The following is a 20905-nucleotide window of genomic DNA, read 5'->3' as shown; positions in this document are numbered from 1 at the left end:
TTGAAAACATTAAAGCCATTATAGCACAATACACAGTCTATAAATTGAATATTACAGCATAAATTTCCTTACAGAATTAACAGAATTTTAGCTTCTCTAACTTTGGGACACATTTTTCTGATCTGATTTTTTTGGTTGTTTTTACTTTTTGTCATAGAATTGAAATTGGTTGCATAAGAGAAAGGAGTTGGAGCCAAGTTGATCTAGGGTTTGCTTGCATTATTTGGTGGACTTGGGCTGCTTTCTTAACCTCAATTTTCTCATCTGTGAAATATAGGAACATTACCTACTTTGCAGGGCTGTTGTGAGAAGTAAATGAAATGATATCCAGGTATACAAATAATAGTACATAATACTGCTAGGCAGTATTTCATTTGCTGCCATTGTGTATTCTAGTTGTTCTGAATTTTAAGAAATTGTTTTTAAATTAATTTATTATATCATCTCTCTATGGCAACCCATAATTTTGGTTATTAAAGTTTGAATGCACACAGAAACTTCACAAGGATCTCTTAGTTTGCCTGGAATCTTTCCATTGGGATCTTCTGGCATAACAAATAAGTCTCCTCCATATCTCAGAGCCAGTGTGTTGTAATCCACAGAGAAATGTGTTCTGTCCTTATATAGAACTGGGAAAGCCACTGCCACTCTCTTGTTGACACAGTAGTGAAAAGGGATGGGAGTGCACACCGTCATTCCCTCTGGAGCAAAATAAGAACTTTGCTTCTTTAAGATCTCCGGATTTGGTTTATAAATACCTTAATTAATATAAATAAGTTGGAGAGTAAATGCTCCTCAATGAAAAACTGTGTTCAATACTGGATTTAGTGATTCTTCCACATTAATCCTGATGCCACTGACTAAAACGAATGACTCACAAAATTTACTGAATATATATGTATACATATGTGTATTTATATACTTTTCTCATTCCTGAACCACAAATAGTCTAACTAGTCTAAGATAAACTTACCTCTTCAGTTATGTCTTATATTGGATTTAAAGGAAGAACGGCAGAAAACGATTAGCAGAGGTTACCAGGAGTGTGAAAAATTTTTTGGCATGAAAGAATATATACCTTCACCTGAGGAAAGGTGATGTTATCTCAGTCACACCAATATGTTATAAGTAGTGTGAAAATCAATAAAAGGAAATATTTTTTAAAAAATTTTAACGTTGATTTATTTTTGAGAGAGACAGAGTGTGAGTGGGAGAGGGGCAGAGAGAGGGAGATGCAGAATCTGAAGCACGCTCTAGGCTCTGAGCTAGCAGCACAAATGTGGGGCTGGAACTCATGAACCATTGAGATCATGATCTGAGCCCAAGTTGGCCACTTAACCGACTGAGCCACTGAATGCCCCAAGGAAATCTTGTTTAAGATGGAGTTGGGAGGCCAACAGAGGAGCTCTCATGCCTGCCACTCGTCATTGATTGCACATCCAATGGGAAGAGAGGTACCCCCCAAGTCAGTAGGACTTTACTTATTTATTTTAAAAGACACAAGTGTTTTTATTTTATTTTTAAACTTTAATTCCAGTATAGTTAACATACAGTGTTATAGCAGTTTCAGATTTACAATACAGTGATTCAACAAGGTCAGTCCTGCTTTAGCTGCTACTTTACTATCCCTGCAGAAGGAAGAAAAGTCTCACCCCAGCAACAGCCCAGCCAATGAGAGACAGTCACAACTCAGCACATGAAAAGCCACTATACTTCAATTCCCAGGTTACTCCAGTTGAGTTTATAATAGCCCTCTCAACTTCCTTTTTTGCCCTATTAAAGGAGTGTTCCTCTTCAGTTTTGTTGTAGCTTGCTCTGCTATTCCCAGGTAAACCTGTTTTTGCCGGTAAACCAACTGGCAGTTTATTTTAAAGGTTAATAGTGGTTTGACATCTTTTGCCATTTTGTTAGATCAGGACCTTCTAAGGCATATCTTCCATCCATTTCTTTTCATAAGAAGTTTTACCATGAAAGAACCATGTTTCTCACAAATTCGGCTGAGGAAAAAAACAAAAAAACAACCTGTTCTTTGCCCTTTATGTGGAATATGGCCAGCTAGGTAACACTTGGATGCAACAAAGGCACTTGACATTCTGCTAATGAAAAGCAGAAGTGGAGTCTGGATAGAAGGTAATCACATCTCCTTGAAAGATCAAACTAACGTTTATGATAATAGCTCTCTTTTGTCCCACTTCACTGATGGTTGCTATTCAATTATTGTACTAGCTAGAAAAAAGAATTGGAATATTTATTATGCAAATTGTCCTTTGTTATCCTTGTGCTAACATTATGCAATAATAGCAGAATTTTAACATTTAATAAATTTTTCTTTTTCTTTTACTTCCTCTTTAAAAAAATTAATTCTAGTATAGTTAAAATACTAGTTTCAGGTGTACAATACAGTGATTCAATTCTATACATTACTTAGTGCTTATCAAGGGAAGTGTACTTTTAATCCTCTTCCCCTATTCCACCCACCTCCCCTCTGATAATCATCAGTTGTCTATAGTTAAAAGTCTGGTTGTTGGTTTTTTGGGGGTTTTTCATTTTTGTTTTTTTGGTTTGTCTTTTTATTTTTCCTGTTTGTTTTCTTAAATTCCACATATGATCCAAATCATGGAATTTGTCATATTTCTTTTCTTTTCAAATGTATTTCCAGTTAAGTGTGTTAGTTCGTTGTGTTTACGTGGGATGCACCTGAAGTTAGGGTCCAAAGTTGGTGTTTGTTTTTGTTTTTCTGTCTTAGGGATAATTATCCCTGTTAGTTGAGATGCTAGGAAATTAACAAGAAAGTAAAATAATGTAAACAAGCCGAGAACTCTCGCCATGCTGTGAGAGGCCTAAACCACGTGGAGAAGCCCTGTGTAGGGAACTTGATCAGCAGGCTCAGCTGAACTCCCAGAAATAGTGTTTGCCATCAGCTTCATAAGGTTTTCAGATGATTGAAGCCCCCGGCAACATGTGACTTCATGAAAGATCTCAAGAGCCCCAGCTGAGCCTTCCCCAGATTTCTTACTGCTGAAAACATGAGCAAAATAAAATGGTTGTATTAAGCTAGTGGGTTTAGGGGTGTAAAAACAGATAAGCAGAATAAAATTTTGTACCTGGAAGAGGGATGCTACTTAACAAAACCTAAAACATGGGCATTGGTTTTCAAACCAGGGCATATTCAGAAACCCAATGGATTTTGAGGAAACTGTCAGAGTTCGAAGGAAAGTGAGAAAAATGCAATTAGAAACAGGACAGAAGGGCACCTTGTGACATAGTGTTGAAAGTTTGGCAGCATTGCTACTCCTGCTGCTGCAGATGGTAATGTGGGAGGCAAGAAATGTACCTAATGAATTCAGTGATCTAGCTAAAAGATTGTGCTTAGGAGAACCACCAGCTCTGAAGAACATCATCCACACCTGGGCCTTACTTAGGTGATGATTTCCAGACCCTGAGCCTGAGCCTGATTCTTTAATTGGATGAGGCTTCTGAGGACCTTGGGAGAGTATAAACCGATTTGATTGTGGAGGGAATGTAAACAGTGTGTGGCCAGAGGCTGGACTATAGTAGTTTTAATACATGGCTGTGACTTCTTTGCCCCTCTTTCTGCCAAGAGGTATGTGCCTGTGTCTCTTTCCCTTGAATCTGGTAAAGCTTAGGATTGCTTCTTTAATAGACAAATGAACTAAGCCAAATAAGACTAGTTAAGGGCCTTGACATGCAGGTGATGTATAGATCATTGCAAAAGATTAAAGGAAGGTCATCATGGGTCCACTGGACCTCTCAGTAGGACTGAAAGTACCAAGTACAGAGAGGAGGAGGCTTAAATTCTTCATCATTCAGTCTTAAATCCCTCATAGGATGAGGTAGAAAATAAACAAAATAGCTAAGTTAATATCTAAATGTGGTCAAACTTGACTCCATCATTTCTGGTATTAAAATATATGGGGGTAATAATACAGTCACATGTGTACTTTTCTATTCATTGCTTCAGGAAGTCCAGCATATCATTCCCTTCCCTGACTTGAACTGCCCCAAAATGCCCAGGAAGGTGAAGTCTTACTTCCAGTTTCTAGGTGGAGAGAGAAACCTTATAGTCTACTGGAGCTCTGACATTTTGGTTGGTGCTATTTGGTATCATTTCTTAGTCAGTTACTCATCTGGATCCTTCTACTACTGTAGGGTTTCCTACACTAGGATCCAAAAATAGAGCTTTTTTTTAATGTTATTTAATGGGGTACCTTGGTGGCTCAGTCGGTTGAGTGTCTGGCTTTAGCTCAGGTCGTGATCTCATGGTTTGTGACTTTGAGCCCCACATTGGGCTTGCTGCTGTCAGCGGAGAGCCTTCTTCGGATCCTCTGTTCCCCTCTCTCTGCCCCTCCCCACTTGTGCTCTCTCTAAAAACAAAAATTTAAGTAATCTCTACACCCAACATGGGGCTCGAACTCATGACCCCAAGATCAAGAGTCACATGTTCCTCTGAGTGAGCCAGCCAAATACTCCCCAAAATATAGCTTTTAAGTCTTTCAGTAGTGATCAGTCATTTCTCCTCAAAGCATGACTAGTGTCTGAATGCAGCCCCTACTCTTTTAGGCCCTTATGATGCCTAAGTACCAGCTCAGTCTCTGCCTTCAAGGCAGGTTCCCTTTTGTAGTATTTGAATTCCTTTTGGCCCTAAGACCTAATTCAAGGTCAGTCGTTTCCATCCTAAATTAAAATCTCAGGGAGAAAAGTTTGAGTTCTTCTTTCTTATAAAGAAAATTGATCCTTCCCAAACCAAGGAGTATAAAAAAAAAAGGGAGAAACCATGTTTTCTTAACTGAGAGGTCACTCAACTGACTTTTTGAGGAACAAAAATAATTCCAAGGTGACTTTGATTCTGTCTATACACGGAAGCAATGAACAGTTCATCTTACTAATAAATAAGTATAATTAAATAAGTTATGCCTCCCCAGGTGTCCTGTTACAGTTTGTGAGCTTGGTGGTAGGATCCTAATGTTCATGGTAAGGGGAAACTCGTGATGGGCAGTGGCTCTGATAGGATGTCCCACTATGTTTTTAGTCTACTTGGGAACGAAAATGAGCATGCCTATCTGATCACGGCTTGGAAACATTGTTTTAGCACAGGAAAACCATTTCTTCCAATAAAAAAGTAAGAAATATAAAGCATTCTAGTTCCCATATTTTATTTTTTTTAAGTTTGTTTATTTTGAGAGAGAACATAAAGGAGGGGCAGAGAGAGAGAATCTCAGGCAGGCTCTGCACTGCCAGCCTGACACAGGGCTTGAACAAAAACCTGTGAGATCATGACTTGAGCCAAACCCAAGAGTCAGGTGCTTAACCAGTTGAGCCACCCAGACTCACCTCCTTTATTTTTAAAGTTGTTCTAGTAAGCTTTTCTTTTTTAAAAAAGTTTTCTTTTGGGGTGCCTGGGTGGGTCAGTCAGTTAAGCATCTGACTTTGGCTCAGGTCATGATCTTAAGGTTCATGGATTCGAGCCCTGCATCGGGCTCCCTGCTGACAGTGTGGAGCTTGCTTGGGATTCTCTTTCTCTCCCTCTCTCTCTCCACCCTCCCCCCATTCACACTTTCTCTCTCTCAAAAATAAATAAACTTTAAAAATAAATAAGTAAAAATTAAAAGTTTTTCTTTAAAAAATTTTAATTCCAGCATAGTTAACATACAGTGTTATATTAGTTTCAGGTGTACAATATAGTAATTTGACAATTTGATACATTACTCAGCACTCATCCTGATCAGTTTATACTTAATGCCCTTCCCCTATTTCACCAATCCCCACCCTCCACCCATAGCCATCAGTTTGTTCTCTATAGTTGAGTCTGTTTCTTGGTTTGTCTGCTTTTTGTTGGTGTGGGCTTTTTTTTCCCCACATGTGCGTGAAATCATAAGATATTTTGTCTTTCACTTATTTCAGTTAGCAGTATACTATCTATACCTATGTTATTACAAATTGCAAGATTTTATTCTTTTTTAAGGCTAATATTCTGTTGTGTGTATATATATCACTTCTTTATCCATTCATCTATCGATGGACACTTGGGCTGCTTCCATATCTTAAGTTATTGTAAATAATGTTGCAATAAACATAGAGAAACATATATCTTTTCAAATTAGTGTTTTTATATTCTTTGGGTAAATACCCAGTAGTGGAATTACTGGGTCATATGGTAGTTCTATTTTTAATATTTTGAGTAACCTCCATAACCTGCATATTGTTTTCCGCAGTGGCCGCACCAGTTTGCATTTCCATCAACAGCGCATGAGAGTTCCTGTCTCTCTACATCCTAGCTAAGAAACTTGGTGTTTCTTGTGTTTTTGATTTTTGCCATTCTTACAGGTGTGAAGTGATATTTCATTGTGGTTTTGATTTTCATTTTCCTGATGATTAACGATGTTGAACATTCTCTCCTGTGTCTGGTGGTCTACTGTGTATCTTTTTTGGAGAGATATCTGTTTATGTCCTTCTGCACATTTTTAAATTGGATTGTTTGTTGTTTTGGATATTGAGTTGTATAAGATCTTTATATATTTTGGATACTAACACTCTATTGGATATGTCATTTGCAAATACCTTTTCTCATTCAGTAGGTTGCCCTTCAGTAGGTAGTTTTGTTGATTATTTTCTTTGCTGTGCAGAAACTTTTTATTTTGATGTTGTCCCAATAGTTTATTTTTGCTTTTTAAAAATTTTTTTGAGAGAGCATGAGCAGGGGAGAGGGGCAGAAAGAGACAAAGAGAGAGAATCTTAAGCAGACTCCACGTTCAGCATGGAGCCCAATGTGTTTAGTGATAAATTCCTTTAACTTTTGTTTGGGAAATTTTTTATCTCTCCTTCTATTCTGAATGATAGCCTTGCTAGATAGAGCATTGTTGGCTACAGGTCTTTTTCTTTCAGTACATTGGTTTTGTTTTGTTTTTTAATAATTTATTGTCAAATTGGTTTCCATACAACACCCAGTGCTCATCCCAACAGGTGCCCTCCTCAATGCCCATCACCCACTTTCCCCTTTCCCCCAGCCCCATCAACCCTCAGTTTATTCTCAGTTTTTAAGAGTCTCTTATGGTTTGCCTCCCTCCCTCTCTAACTTTTTTTCCCCTTCCCCTCCCCCATGGGTTTCTGTTAAGTTTCTCAGGATCCACGTAAGAGTGAAAACATATGGTATCTGTCTTTCTCTGCCTGACATATTTCACTTAGCATAACACTCCAGTTTCATCCACATTGCTACAAATGGCCAGGTTTCATTCTTTCTCATTGCCAAGTAGTATCCCATTGTATATATAAACCACATCTTCTTTATCCATTCGTCAGTTGATGGACATTTAGGCTCTTTCCACAATTTGGCTATTGTTGAGAGTGCTGCTATAAACATTGGGGTACAAGTGCCCCTATACCTCAGCACTCCTGTATCCCTTGGGTAAATTCCTAGCAGTGCTATTGCTGGGTCATAGGGTAGATCTATTTGTAATTTTTTGAGGAACCTCCACACTGTTTTCCAGAGCGGCTGCACCAGTTTGCATTCCCACCAACAGTGCAAGAGGGTTCCCGTTTCTTCTTTCAGCACTTTGAGTATATCCTACCATCCCTTTCTGGGCTGCAAAGTTTCTGTGAAAAATAATTGGCTCATTGCCTTATAAAGTTTCCCTTGTATGTAATTGTTTTCTTTTCTCTTGCTACTTCTAAAATTCTCTCTTTATCATTACTTTTTGTCATTTTAATTACTATATGTCCTGGTGTGGACCTCCCTTGTTGATTTTTATTGGAGCTTTTCTGTGCCTTCTGGATCTAGATTTCTGTTTCCTTCTCCAGATTTGGGAAGTTTTCAGCTGTTATTTCCTCAGATAAGTTTTCTGCCCCCTTCTCTCTCTCTCTTCTTTCTGGGACCCATATAGTGTGAATGTTATTATGTTTGATGGTATTCCTGAGTTCCCTAAGTCTATTTTCATTTTGTATTATTTTTTCTCTTTCCTATTTGGCTCCATTGCTTTCCATTACTCTGTCCTCCAGGTCACTGGTTTGTTTCTCTGCTTCCTCTAGTCTACTATTTATTACATCTAGTATATTTTTAGTTTTAGTTATTGTTTCTTCATCTCTGATTTGTTCTTTTTTTATGTTTTCTATCTCTTTGTTGAAGGTCTCACTTAGGGCCTCCACTCTTTTCTCAAGTCCATTGAGTATTTTTGTGACCATTACTTTAAATTCTCTATCAGACATATTATTTATGTCCATTATATTTAGCTCCCTCACTATGATTTTGTCCTGTTCTTTTATTTGGGACAAATTCCTCTGTCTCCTCATGTTGTGTAACACTCCATGTCTGTTTCTATGTGTTAGGAAAGTCTGCTATGTCTTTTGCTCTTGAAAGTAGTGGCCTTATGAAGAAGATGTCCTATAGTGCCTTGCAATGTGATGTCCCCTGTTCACCAGAACCTGGTGCTTCAGGGATATCTCCTATGTGTGTTCCATGTGTCTTGCTGTTGTGGGTAAGCTGTGTTTGCCTTTAGTCCACTTGTCTACAATGGTTCTTTGTTTGTTGTGGGCAGCATTTGGTTCCTATGGTGGTAGTGGGCCATTCTGGGGCTGCCATGTGCTTGAGTTGATTTAGACCAGGTATTTGCTAGAGCTGAGGTAGCACCAAAGTGCAGGTGCTTTCCTTGTGTTGTCCCCTGAGAAGCTTTTGTTGGTGAATGGGGCTGTACTTGGACCAGATGTCTGCCCCCAGCCTCTTACTGGGGCCCCAATCAGTGCATGTGGTTATCTTCCCCTCTCCTTGGGTTAGGAGTCACTTTGGAGTTGTACTAGCCCCTCTGGGCTGCTTGCACTCTGCCAGGCTTGTGACATTGCTTTGGGTGTTCTCTGCTGCAGGGAATACTGGAGAGCACAGGTCTACAGGTGAACGTGGGGGCAGAGTGTGTGGGTACCAGCAGTGTCCTCACTGGCCCGCTTCAGGAGTGGACCTTCAGCTGCCTGGGGGAATTTCTGCGGAAGCTGTTAATGGATGGGACAGATCTGCAAAAGCCCACAGGGGCAGGCACACTGTTAGCACACTAGGTGGAAAGTGTTCGGGCTGCACTAGTTCCTGCAGGTGCCTGTGTATTTAGGCTGGGAGTGGAGGAGGGACATGTCACCTGTCAGCTCTTTTGTTCTTAGAGAAGTCTCCCAAAGATCCCTGCCCCTCCAGCACAGGCTCTGATATTAGTAAATACATCTCCATCCCCCGTACCCCAGGCATTTTTAAAAAGTGCTGCTTCTAGGGACGCTTGGCTGGCTCAGTCAATAGAGCATGCAACTCTTGACCTTGCGGTTGTGAGTTTGAATCCCACGTTGGGTGTAGAGATTACTTAAAAATAAAAATCTTAAAAAAAAAAAAACTACTTCTATATTGTATCTCAGAGTTGCTATTTGTTATACTGTTTCTTTAAGGGTGGGGACTCTGGTTTATCATCCTTTGGCCCTCCTAGAGCCAAGCAGCTGATTTTGAAGTTCCAGATGTTAAGCCCCATGATAATAAGACCTTATGAAATTAGGCCCCTATGGTTTTCAAAGCTAAATATTATGGGTATTCATATTCAAAGTGCAGGCCCCCTGCCTGGAGTGGAAGGTTCTGTTTCTCTTTCTTCCCTGTGCGCATGACATGCATCCCTCCCATGGGCAGTCGTGTGGGTCCATTTAGCTCCCCACTGTGTTTCTGCTATATTTTCCATGTGGCCTCTTCACTACATTTAGCTATGGAGAGTCTGCTCTCCCAGTCTTTCAGTAGTTTTCTGGGTTTTTACACCTGATGTGGATGTTATCTGGTTGTGTCCATGGAAGGAAGTGAGCTTAGGGTCCTTCCCATCCTTTTCCCCAGAAGTCAAGTAAGCTTTTATCAATGAAAAATCTGTTGTGTCAACCAGAACCAGTATTAAATGTCCTTTTTCATTCTTTACAAATATATAGACATTTATTAAATAAACTATATACCTATACTTCCTTTTTTTTGGAATTCTTTATCTTACGAAAGGAAAGACTTAGTTTTGACTGTTACTTGAATAGATTTTTTTAGCATTGAGTGAGATTTATTTCTGTTTGTTTTATTTTGCTGAATGCATGCATTCCAGATCTTTGCAAGTGGAATATGGTTAGCATGAGAGAGACTGATTTGTGTTCAAGGACATGACCCTAAACTCACCATTGGGTGGAAGAGGCCACCTGTGAAATGATAAACAACATTTTTCTTATCCAGGCAACTGGATACAGGGCTGCTTCCAAAAATGTTTCTACAGCAGAAGTGTCATCAACACAGATTTTCAAATTCGGTATCATGTGTCCTATTATCTGCTTCATTGCATTTGTAAATTGCTTGTGTTAAAAAGCCATAAGCACAATTTGGCAGGCCTGTTTCTCACATATTAAAACAGTTAAAATGTACCTTTAAGGGATACAAAATAATGATTTGAAAGCCAACATTCCCAACCAGCAAGTGTTTAGGGAATGTCTTAGCTGCCCCAAACAGATTTGCAGTTAATTTTTAAGTGTCAGTGCAAGCAGTTGGTCTAATCACATTTTCTCCTTGACAGAGGGCTTTTTAATGGCTGCAACTTCTGACTCAGCCCTAGAGCACAACAGGAACATGCTTTGCAAATGTTGAAATTGAGAGCTAATACTAGATAATAATGCTTGCTCCTGGTACTTCAGTAACATACATTTCCTTGATAGGAGTGAAAGATAATTTTCTTGAGTAAAATTTTCGCCCATCTTTTACCAACCTTTGCTTATCTGCTATGAATTACTCAAGTAGTATTTTACAAATAATTTCTCCTCTGTTTCTCTTATATACACCAACCCCATCCCCACCCCTCCCCCACCCACACACAAATGTATCTGCTTAGCTAAAAGTGGTCTTTTGAAGTTATTTCTAAGACAGAAAATTAGGGGATGATTGATCTAGATTTATATCGATTGCTATATCACTTTGTCATTTGGTTTTATTCACCAAAATAACCCAGACAATTTAATTTTAGAGCCTGTGCTCTTAACCACCATACAATATTGACTTTTATTTAATGAAGAGGGTGATGAGGATTCTTTGTAAGTAATAGAGATTACTAAGAGGAGGTCAGAGCAGAACCCCATGATATTCTCCTAATGCTTTTCTCTCCTTCTCTTCCCCTGTTAATTTCACACACTGGGCTTAAAACAGCAAGTGTCAGAAGAGTCAGTGGGAAGTGGGTATTCTTTTGCAAGCAAAAACAATGAATACTCTAACAGTTTCATCTTAACCACGTGAGCCTGAGTATGTGTTTACTCTGCGGCAGTGTCATTGTTTACATTCAGTGGTTGTTTGCAAAATTAGCCTATTAAGTACACACTAAAAAGAGGAGCATGTTCTTTATGCTAATCGATACATAGATTTGGTTTTTTTCCTTTAGTTAGTGCTTGTCCTATAGAGTAAATAAAATGTCAGGCAGTATCTTATTCTTTGTTTTGTTTTGCTTTGGCCAGGAAGACCTCAAATCATTTCCCATGAAAAAAAGGTGTATTTGCTAGTAGGTATTAATGAATATTCCATGTAGCATTTTCAGATGTAATAAATTATGTCAATTTTCAGGAATGATGAGAGATCTTCCTTCATACGAAGTAAGGGTATGTTGCCAATTATGGAACTACAATTAAGCAAACACCAAGATGAGTGACACTGAATATATGGTGACCTTGACTTTTTCAAGGAAAATTTGAATAGGAAGAGAACAGCGCCTCTGCTGTGGGTTGTATGCTGACTCTGACAACCTTATTATGCTAAAACCATCTCTCTGTAGTTCATTATAGAAAATAACCCAAGATACTGCCTGTCCATCCACATGTGAAACCATGAGACAGCCTGTGTATGCACCACAGTGTTTTCCTTTTCCTTTCTAGTACCCACCATGCCCTTATCCCACACAGGGCCTTTTTCCATGTATCCATCTAATGGAAGCCTCTTTGTGCCTCCATTCGTTTTTCAGGTCTCAGCTCCTGCATTACCTCTTCAGGGACATCATCCCCGACCTCTCTCATTTGGTCATTTGCTTCTATGAATCCCTGGCTTTGTGCCATTTATTGCTTCTTTGCAGTACTTGTCAGAATTGAAATTTCATGTTCGTACAACTTATTCATTAAGATCTCTTTCCCCCGATAGACTCTAGGCTCCTCTAGCAAGAACCTTTATACAACCAGGGTCTAGCATAGTGCTGACACATAGTAGGTACTGAAAAATATTTGTGGAATGAATGAAGAAAAGAACAAATACATTTCTGTCCTCATTATTTCTATTTCTTTACCTTAAAAAAGCAGAAAGACACATCTTCTAATGTGAATCAAAACCTTAAACAGATTATGAATAGTGATAGGCAAACATCTAGAATAACTAGAAAAAGTATGCTAAGGTAAGCAGCTTAGAGTCGGTTTTGCTAATAAAGAATACAACAAAGATGCTGTGAAAAACTAATTTAGTTTCTTGGCTATTTGGCTGTTTTTCCATTTTCTTTCACTTCCTTGGGTTTGTTGTTGCTGTTGCTGTTGCTGTTGTTGTTGTTGTTGTTGTGTGAGTGTGTGTGTGTGTGTGTGTGCCTATTTAATCTTTCTTTAAAATATGTTTTCCCTCTTTTACCTTTTACTCTCACCCCTCCCATTTCCGACTCTGAAATATAGAATGTGTGTCTTTCTGCTCTTTTCTTTTGCCGTCCCTTGTGGCAGTAACTTCTGACAAAAGAGAATCTGAAATCTTTTATCTCTGGTTATTCTGTTTACTCTTTTGTTCTTAATAAAGTCCTAAACATCTTGTTGAATATATCTACAGTTCTAATCTTGGGTAGTCTTGTCAGTTACTGAGAATATAGGCTGAGTATTTTTCCTTTTCCCCTCTGGTTTCCTTCTCTACCTGCTCTTCAGCCTCCTCTGTTCCATAAGAGACTCGTATATAAATCATGCGGATTACATCAACAGGCTCTCTTGTCCTCTGGCTTCCTATATGGTTTTGCTAGTGAGAGGTATCAACAGTAGATTGGAGGGTAGGAAAAGGGGTTTGTGAAATGTATTCTTTTGGCTCTCTTGCTGGTGGGTCACTTCAGGGTAGCTATACCTCTCTCCCTAAGGCTTTAATTCTTATCAGTTTTGCTTTTTTTCCTTTGGCTTCTCTTTCTGAGTTTGGGTAACCTTTTCCTTCTTTGTCCCTTCAGGCATAGAGGTGGAAGTGACTCCCAATTGTTGCCATCCTCTGGGTTCTGTACCAAGTCTGGTTTCCCATAACTCTACCTATAACTTTGTAAATATTTGCTCAACTCTTTACAATTATCCTGTGTGAGTGTAACCTGTATTTCCTACTAGAATCCTGCTGTATTCTAAAAAAAATAACAACCTAACCTTGACAGGTATTGCTTCCTAAGTAGTGCTTTAACTGGATTTTCCATAGGGTATTCACCTGTTCCATAAGGCTGGCTGGTTCAGGGTTGGTCATTCACTGCTAGCAAATTTGTCACATAAGCACTGTTAGGATCCAAGTCAGCCTTTCTGAATAAAACTCCATGTTATCCTAATCCTCACATAATCTTCATCCCTGTTGTCATGATCACTTTTTCACAAAATCATGGAATGAGTGCTTTAACCTTTGATTATTGAAAGATACCTCTACACAAGGGTCTTGACTAAGCAACCGCATGGAACATCAATATCTTCATATTCTAGGTCCATTTTGAGGCCAGTCCTTCTAGTTATTTCTCAAACTTCCTTGACACTGATTGTCTAATGTTCTTAATTTACAGTTCATGATAACGTGACGAAGTTGTTGGCTTCTGTTCATAAATAGATTGATGATTCAGCTCATCTCTTCTTTCAGCCAAAGTAGATAACGAGGAAAATTTCCCTTGATCAGTGCCAACAGATCCTCCATAGCCATCTATAAATCTGGTTTAATTTTATCTTTCCCAGTCAACTATCATAGGGCCCTTTTCATGAGTCATGGGGACTTGTTAAGACAGTGCCTCAGGAGTCAACACATTATTATTGTGAGCAATCTTCGTATGTAACTTTCTTGGGCCTTCATGACCTTCTCAAGCACTATATGACTATACCTCTTCTACTCAATAATGGAGTGCTGCTGGGCACAGCTAATTTTAGGCTTGATGGATCAGATAACATCCAGTTTATGATGGGCTTCTTATGTCATTAAATGATCATTCAGAGTCCAGGAGCAACTTCTCAAAAGAACTGTTATTTGCTGAAACAACATGGGTTTTCTCCAAAACCCTGGGAAACTCCACTTGTGATTCTCAAAAAGGCATCTGTCATAGGCCCCATACAGCATCCTGTTCTGACAGACAGCTTAAGCACCATTGAGTCCATTATGCATATAGATTTGCACAATAGCCTGGATTATCTGAAAAAATTTTATTCTCTGGGCTGTACTCATATCTTGCAGGTGATTAGAGTTGTGCCTCTTTCTTAATAGAGAATGCAAGGTGCAGCAACTGATCTTTCACTTTGAAAGAGATAGGTTTACTGGACTCCTAAAGTCTCTATTAGAAGACTCTTGCATTTCCGGGGCGCCTGGGTGGCGCAGTCGGTTAAGCGTCCGACTTCAGCCAAGTCACGATCTCGCGGTCCGTGAGTTCGAGCCCCGCGTCAGGCTCTGGGCTGATGGCCCAGAGCCTGGAGCCTGTTTCCGATTCTGTGTCTCCCTCTCTCTCTGCCCCTTCCCCGTTCATGCTCTGTCTCTCTCTGTCCCAAAAATAAATAAAAATTGAAAAAAAATTAAAAAAAAAAGACTCTTGCATTTCCATGCGATTTATTTCCCATACATTAGCATACATAAGACTTTCTTTTTTTTTAATTTTTTTAATGTTTATTTATTTTTGACAGAGAGAGAAAGACAGAGCATGAGCAGGGGAGGGGCAGAGAGAGAGGGAGACACAGAATCTGAAGCAGGCTCCAGGCTCTGAGCTGTCAGCACAGAGCCCAACACGGGGCATGAACTCACGGACCGTGAGATCATGACCTGAGCTGAAGTCGGATGCTTAACCGACGGAGCCATCCAGGTGCCCCAGCATACATAAGACTTTCTAAGGCATTGAGATTACATGCTTTCCAGTATTCTCCAGATCTTTTCTTCAGGATGCCATCAATGTAAGGAATATGCGTGGTATCCTGTAAAGATATTATCAAAACCCTGCAGACTAAATTGTGGCAAAAAGCTGGGAAGTCCTATGACCTTGAAGAAAGATAGTGAGGATGCAGTACTATCTCTGCCAGGTGAAAGCAAATTCCCTTGGTGTTTTCTACTTATTGGGAAAGGGAGAGAACTTTTGTCAGATCAACTGTTGCATCCAAGGTGGCAGAGGCCACTTTGATTTGTTCTAGTAGAAAGACTACAACTTTTGAAGAACAGTTAAAATTGAGGTCATGACTTGGTTAAGCTAGAGATAATTCATTACCATTCTCCAGAAGCCATCCTCTCTCTGCACTGGCCAATCGGGGTGAAACATAGTTTCCTTAGGGAGATTGTGTTAATTATACAATAGTATTCTACTAAATATGAATGTGTTCACTTCTATATCTTCAGAGTCTTTCTGTGCCTATCACAAGTAAGGCCCAATGAATGAATGACTAAATGGATGGAAATATGATGATTGACAATTCAGTATGAATGAATGAATGAGTGGGAGTTTCACCATATTCTAGATTGGCATTTTAAAGCTTTTCATATTGACTTTAGGAATTATTTTTTTAATGTTTATTTTTGAGAGAAATAGAGCACGAGAGGTAGAAGGGCAGAGAGAGAGACACACATACAGAATCCAAAGCAGGCTCCAGGCTCTGAGCTGTTGGCACAGAGCCTGACATGGGGCTTAGACTCCTGGACCATGAGATCATGACCTGAGCCTAAGTCAGATGCTTAATCAACTGAGCCAGGTGCACCAAGAATTAAAGTTAATAGATATTAGATAGTGTATAATTAGTTAGGTCCTAGGGAATATCTAAATCAAGTTGAGGACTCCATGTATTAAATCATGTAGTGAAGAAACAAAAATTACTAAAATCCTAGCAATTGTAGCTATAAGTTAAATAACATAGCAAAATAAATCAAATAGAAAAGAGGATTTAATTATTATAAATATTTATATTGGAGAAGAGAAAGATAATTTAACTGAATCCTTCAAGTATATAAAATATTTCTAAAAGCTATGTGGTAATTAGTTCTCTATTGCTACATACCAAATTACCCTGAAAATTGACAACATAAAGCAAGGAATGTTTCACATGTCAATTTCTGTGGTCAGAAGTTGGGAACAGCTTAACCAGGTGGCTCTGGCTTTGAGTTCATGGCTTCATGAGGCTGTAGTCAATTTTAAACCAAGGCTGCATTCAGCTGAAGATTTGACTAAAATGGAGAATCTGCCTTCAAGATGGCTCACTTACATTAATGTTGGCAGGAAGCTTCAGTTCTTAGTGACTGTTGACAACTATGTGGGCTTTTCTATAGGACTTTCCGAGTACCTCAAGCCCTAAAGCTAGTGATCTAAAGGAGAGCAAAGAGTAAGCTGCAATGCCTTTTATGACCTACTCTTGGAAGTCACCCAAATGTAATTTCTGCCACATTGTATTCATTAGAAGCAAGTCTAGTCCAGACTCCACGGAAAAATGTGAAATAATTTATGGACATGTTTGAAAGTCACCATAGATAGTGATCAGCTGAATAAAAGTAAATGGGAGTAAATTATAAGAAAGAACTCCATGATAGCATATCCCCCCATAAAATCTGGAAGCCAAAAAAGATAATCTGGGATATATGTGTGTGTGTGTGTGTGTGTATATACATATATATATGTATATGTGTGTATATATATGTGTATATATACACGTATATATGTGTATATATGTGTATATATCCACGTATATACGTGTATATATATCTCAAATTATAAGAGTGTGAATGAATATGCAAATCAATGGATCTCAATCAAAGCAGTAGGACTGCCTAGGGAGTCTTTTTTTTTTGATTGTCACAGTGTTTAAGGGGAGTACTCCTGGCATTTAGTGGATGGGATCTGGGAAAGGTAGATGTCTTGTAATATCTAGGATAGTCCTACACAACCAGGAAATGTCCCATTTCTTGCCGGACTTTCCCATATTCCTCTCATGGAGATGACAACTCATTTTTAAGTAACAAATATTATTTTTGCATAGTTTCAGTAAATACCAAGGGAATTTGAAGAAATAGTGTACTTTTTTGTTAAAATAGACTATAATTTGTTCATTTAGGAGAAGTCTATCACTGACAGCACACTTGTATTATTTAAGTCTCCTACACAATACACCTGCATCTTCTCGTAGTTATAGCTGTTACATTCAATGAGCCTATTTATAGGTGCATGCACTGACTTAATTCACTGTCTTTTGATTTAGTCACTTGTGAGCATTTGCACGTTGATATGCACACTATTTAATTATAAATTTTCTTTTTATTTCTCATTTACATTACATTGGGGCATGTTATGGATATTTTATTTTATTTATTTCTGAGAGCGAGCATGAGCAGGGCAGGGACAGAGAGAGAGGGAAGGATCCAAAATTAGCTCTGCGCTGACAGCAGAGAGACCGATGCAGGGCTCGAACTTACAAATCATAAGACCATGACCTGAACTGAAGTTGGGTGCTAAACCAACTGACCCATCCAGGTGCCCCATGTTATTGATATTTTAAAAGAAAGTCTATATATGGGTAAGTATTGTTACCTGTATTATTTCAAGATTGTAAAAGGAATGTGGCAAAATATTAGTTATAAAAAAGGATGCATTGGGCATAATGGGGTTAGAAAAGGACTGACACAAAAATATGTGATGTTACGGCACTATTAATCACCTTATATGGAAAGCCCTTGACAACTGTGGAGAAATAATCTGGAACAGATCTGTCTGGGAGAAACAAAGTGTGAGTCATCTATAAATTTTCCAGTAGCCATATTTAAGAGACTAAAAAGAGACAAGTGAAATTAATTTGAATAATATATTTAAGTATGACTATTATCATTTCAGATATTCTCAATATAAAAATTATTGAAATTTTTATACTTTTTTTCTACATACTATCTTTAAAATCTGGTGTGGATTTTACACTTATTATGTGTCTCAATTCAGGTAAGCCACATTTACATGCTCAGTGGACATGAGTGCCTAATGGCTACCATATTGTACAGCACATTCCTAAAATTGCCATGAATAGAGAAATTCCAAAAAAAAAAAGGAGTAAAATGTGAGAAATCCCTTAATTTATTAACAGACAAAACGCTGCTGTTGCACATCTCCTTGTTCTCCTCCTTTTTTTTCCCCAGTCAAGTTCTTCCAGTGCAGGTGTGGGAAGACAGGAACTGATGGAGAAGATAAAGAAAACTAGGGGTGCCTGGGTGGCTCAGTTGTTTGGCTCAGGTCATGATCTCCAGGTTTGTGAGACTGAGCCCTGCATCAGGCTCTGTGCTGACAGTGAGGAGCCTGCTTGAGATTCTCTCTCTCCCCCTCTCTCTGCCCTTCCCCTGTGCATGTGCATGCTCTCTCTCTCAAAATAAATTTTAAAAAATTAAAGAGAAAACTAGATATCCTTGACTTTGGGGACTTGGTTGAACTGGCTCTTGAAGCTTCTAGGTCACAGATTTGATATTACAGCTCAAACACAGATGATCTGCAGCACAACTTCTGTGCCAGAGTCTGCCTGGAGAGGTGTAGCAGCAACTCAGTAAACACAGCCACCTTCTGCATTTCAAAACTACAGAAACAAGAAAGAATTCTTCCCTTGATAATTAGATCTCCCCCCCCTTCTCCTTTGTTCCCAGGCATCCGATGCCTCTCAACCAGATACTCTCCCTCTTCTGCCAAGTACAAAGCTTTTTCTTTCCAAATGACAAAGGCTCCAAAATTACCGGTGTCATCTCCTTTCCTACCATATGTGTCCAACATACTGCTGATCCTCATGTTGCTGACATCCATATTGTTTCCCACTGTTAACAGGCTCATTCCTAATTTATCCTTTAGTGGGTAGCATTATAGCTTTGATAGCTCAGTAGTTTAAGCTTGAGCCTTAGACAGCAACATACCTGAATTCAAACCCTTGTTTATGCCACTGAAAAACTGGGTGACCTTGAGAAGTAAATAAAATTCTGAGCTACAGTTATCTATAGAGTTAAGGTGAAAATGATATCAACCTCATAGAACTCTTGTGAGACTCAAACGAGACAATGGATGTAATACTTTTAGCATAGTACCTGATACATTGTGAGCAATTAATACACGGAAGCTCTTATTCTATTGTTTCCTCAATCTGTAATTTCTTCCTTGCTCCTGGCCACCTGTTTGAGTCCTAGTCATTTTTCAGTCTTTCCCAGGTCCCATCTCTTCTCTATGGCTCTTGCAAATTTTATCGTCTCCTTTTCATGTGTTTCTTAAGAAATCTCACATAAATTGACTTCTCATACAGCACACACAATGGCCATTTAGCAAATTCTTTGGTTAATTGATTTATGAAAAAGGGAAAGGAAATCATAGCAGATTCTGCTGATGTCCTACCCCACATTCCCTCAGTTCTTCAGAGTTTGCTTGCGGCTATGGTAGACTATGTCATCACGCCCACCAACAAGCATGTTCTATATGGTTCCTCAGAAGGTCCCCAGCAGGATGGAGTCACCATGGCTCCCAACAGTATCCCATTTGTTAATATTCCCTTTTTTGGCTTTCTTCCTTCCCTCACTCCCACTTAAGCTTCCTAGAATTATCTCCCAAATTAACCTAACTGTAGCAAAGTCCTTGTCTCAGGGTTTGGTTTTGGGGAAACCTAAATAAGACAGGAACTAACATTACCAAGTCCATACTTCATGCCAAGCAGTTGGGCTTTCTATTATATTATCTTCTTTCATATTCCCAACATTCTTATGGGGTTTGGCATTATTATACCCATTTTACAGTAACAAATTAGAAAGCCAAGACTAAAACAAGCAACTTACTCAGGGCCATAAATATATTAAGTAGCCAACCTAGCTAATCTAAATACTCCTTCAGGTGCCATTTCTGAATTAATATTTGTATGGAAAAGGGATAAAATATTTCAGGGCAAAATTTAAAAGTACATTACAGAAGATAGGTAAAATTGAACCTCTTAGTTTTAGCCAAAATGTGACAAAAATAATATATAAAAACAATATAATTAAATAGTATCCAGAGACATTGTCCACTGAATGCTTAGATGACATTTAAATTCTTTATTTATAGTCTACTTTCTTCTGGGAAATAAAGACAAGATAAGGCAGCAGAGGACTGCCTGAATGTAGTCAGATTTTGTAAGACTATTAGAAGATGAAACCTATTTGGCCTTCATGACATTGAAGAAAGAATGAGACACAGGAGACTTTTCTGGGTACTTAGATACTAAAAGGAAAGATGTGGATGAGAAAAATTGTGAAAAATTTCTCTTCCATATTATATGGTTCTCATTCAGAATTGATATTTTGTATCTTCTCAAGTCACACAGGCCATGTACATAAGGGTGACTGAATTATCACATGAACTGTCAAATCCGATAAATGTGGGTGAGGATATAGCTGGGCACATGTTAAAGGAAGCAATGGACAAAGAGATCTGTTTTCTGTATGCAGAGGCAAGTAGTACTACATGACCAATGCATTTTCTAGAGTTTTTAGGGATTTTTCAAACTAAAAAAGTTTAGAAACCTTCAGTTAGATATTCTGTAGTCTAGCTGTCAGTCAAGTTTCTAATTCTTGGAAAATAAGCATGATGAGTCTGTATGAGGTAGAGCCCAGCATCTTCTGGGAAAACAGAATCAAGTTTTTGTTTTTGTGAAGTTTGAGAATACTTGGTATTTGTAGTAAACTTTGAGATTAACA

General features: G+C 38.7%; 1 protein-coding gene across 10 annotated transcripts in view; it reads left to right on the top strand.

Moving 5' to 3' along the window:
- Positions 1 to 20905, top strand: part of SLC44A5 (solute carrier family 44 member 5) — a 374661-nt gene that overhangs the window by 271388 nt on the left and 82368 nt on the right. The gene's annotated exons all lie outside the window — the stretch shown is intronic.

The sequence above is a fragment of the Felis catus genome, chromosome C1, assembly GCF_018350175.1.
Source record: "Felis catus isolate Fca126 chromosome C1, F.catus_Fca126_mat1.0, whole genome shotgun sequence".
NCBI classification, from domain to species: Eukaryota; Metazoa; Chordata; class Mammalia; order Carnivora; family Felidae; genus Felis; species Felis catus.
Note: the sequence above shows the minus strand (reverse complement) of the source record. Positions and strands in the feature narration are given on the sequence as shown.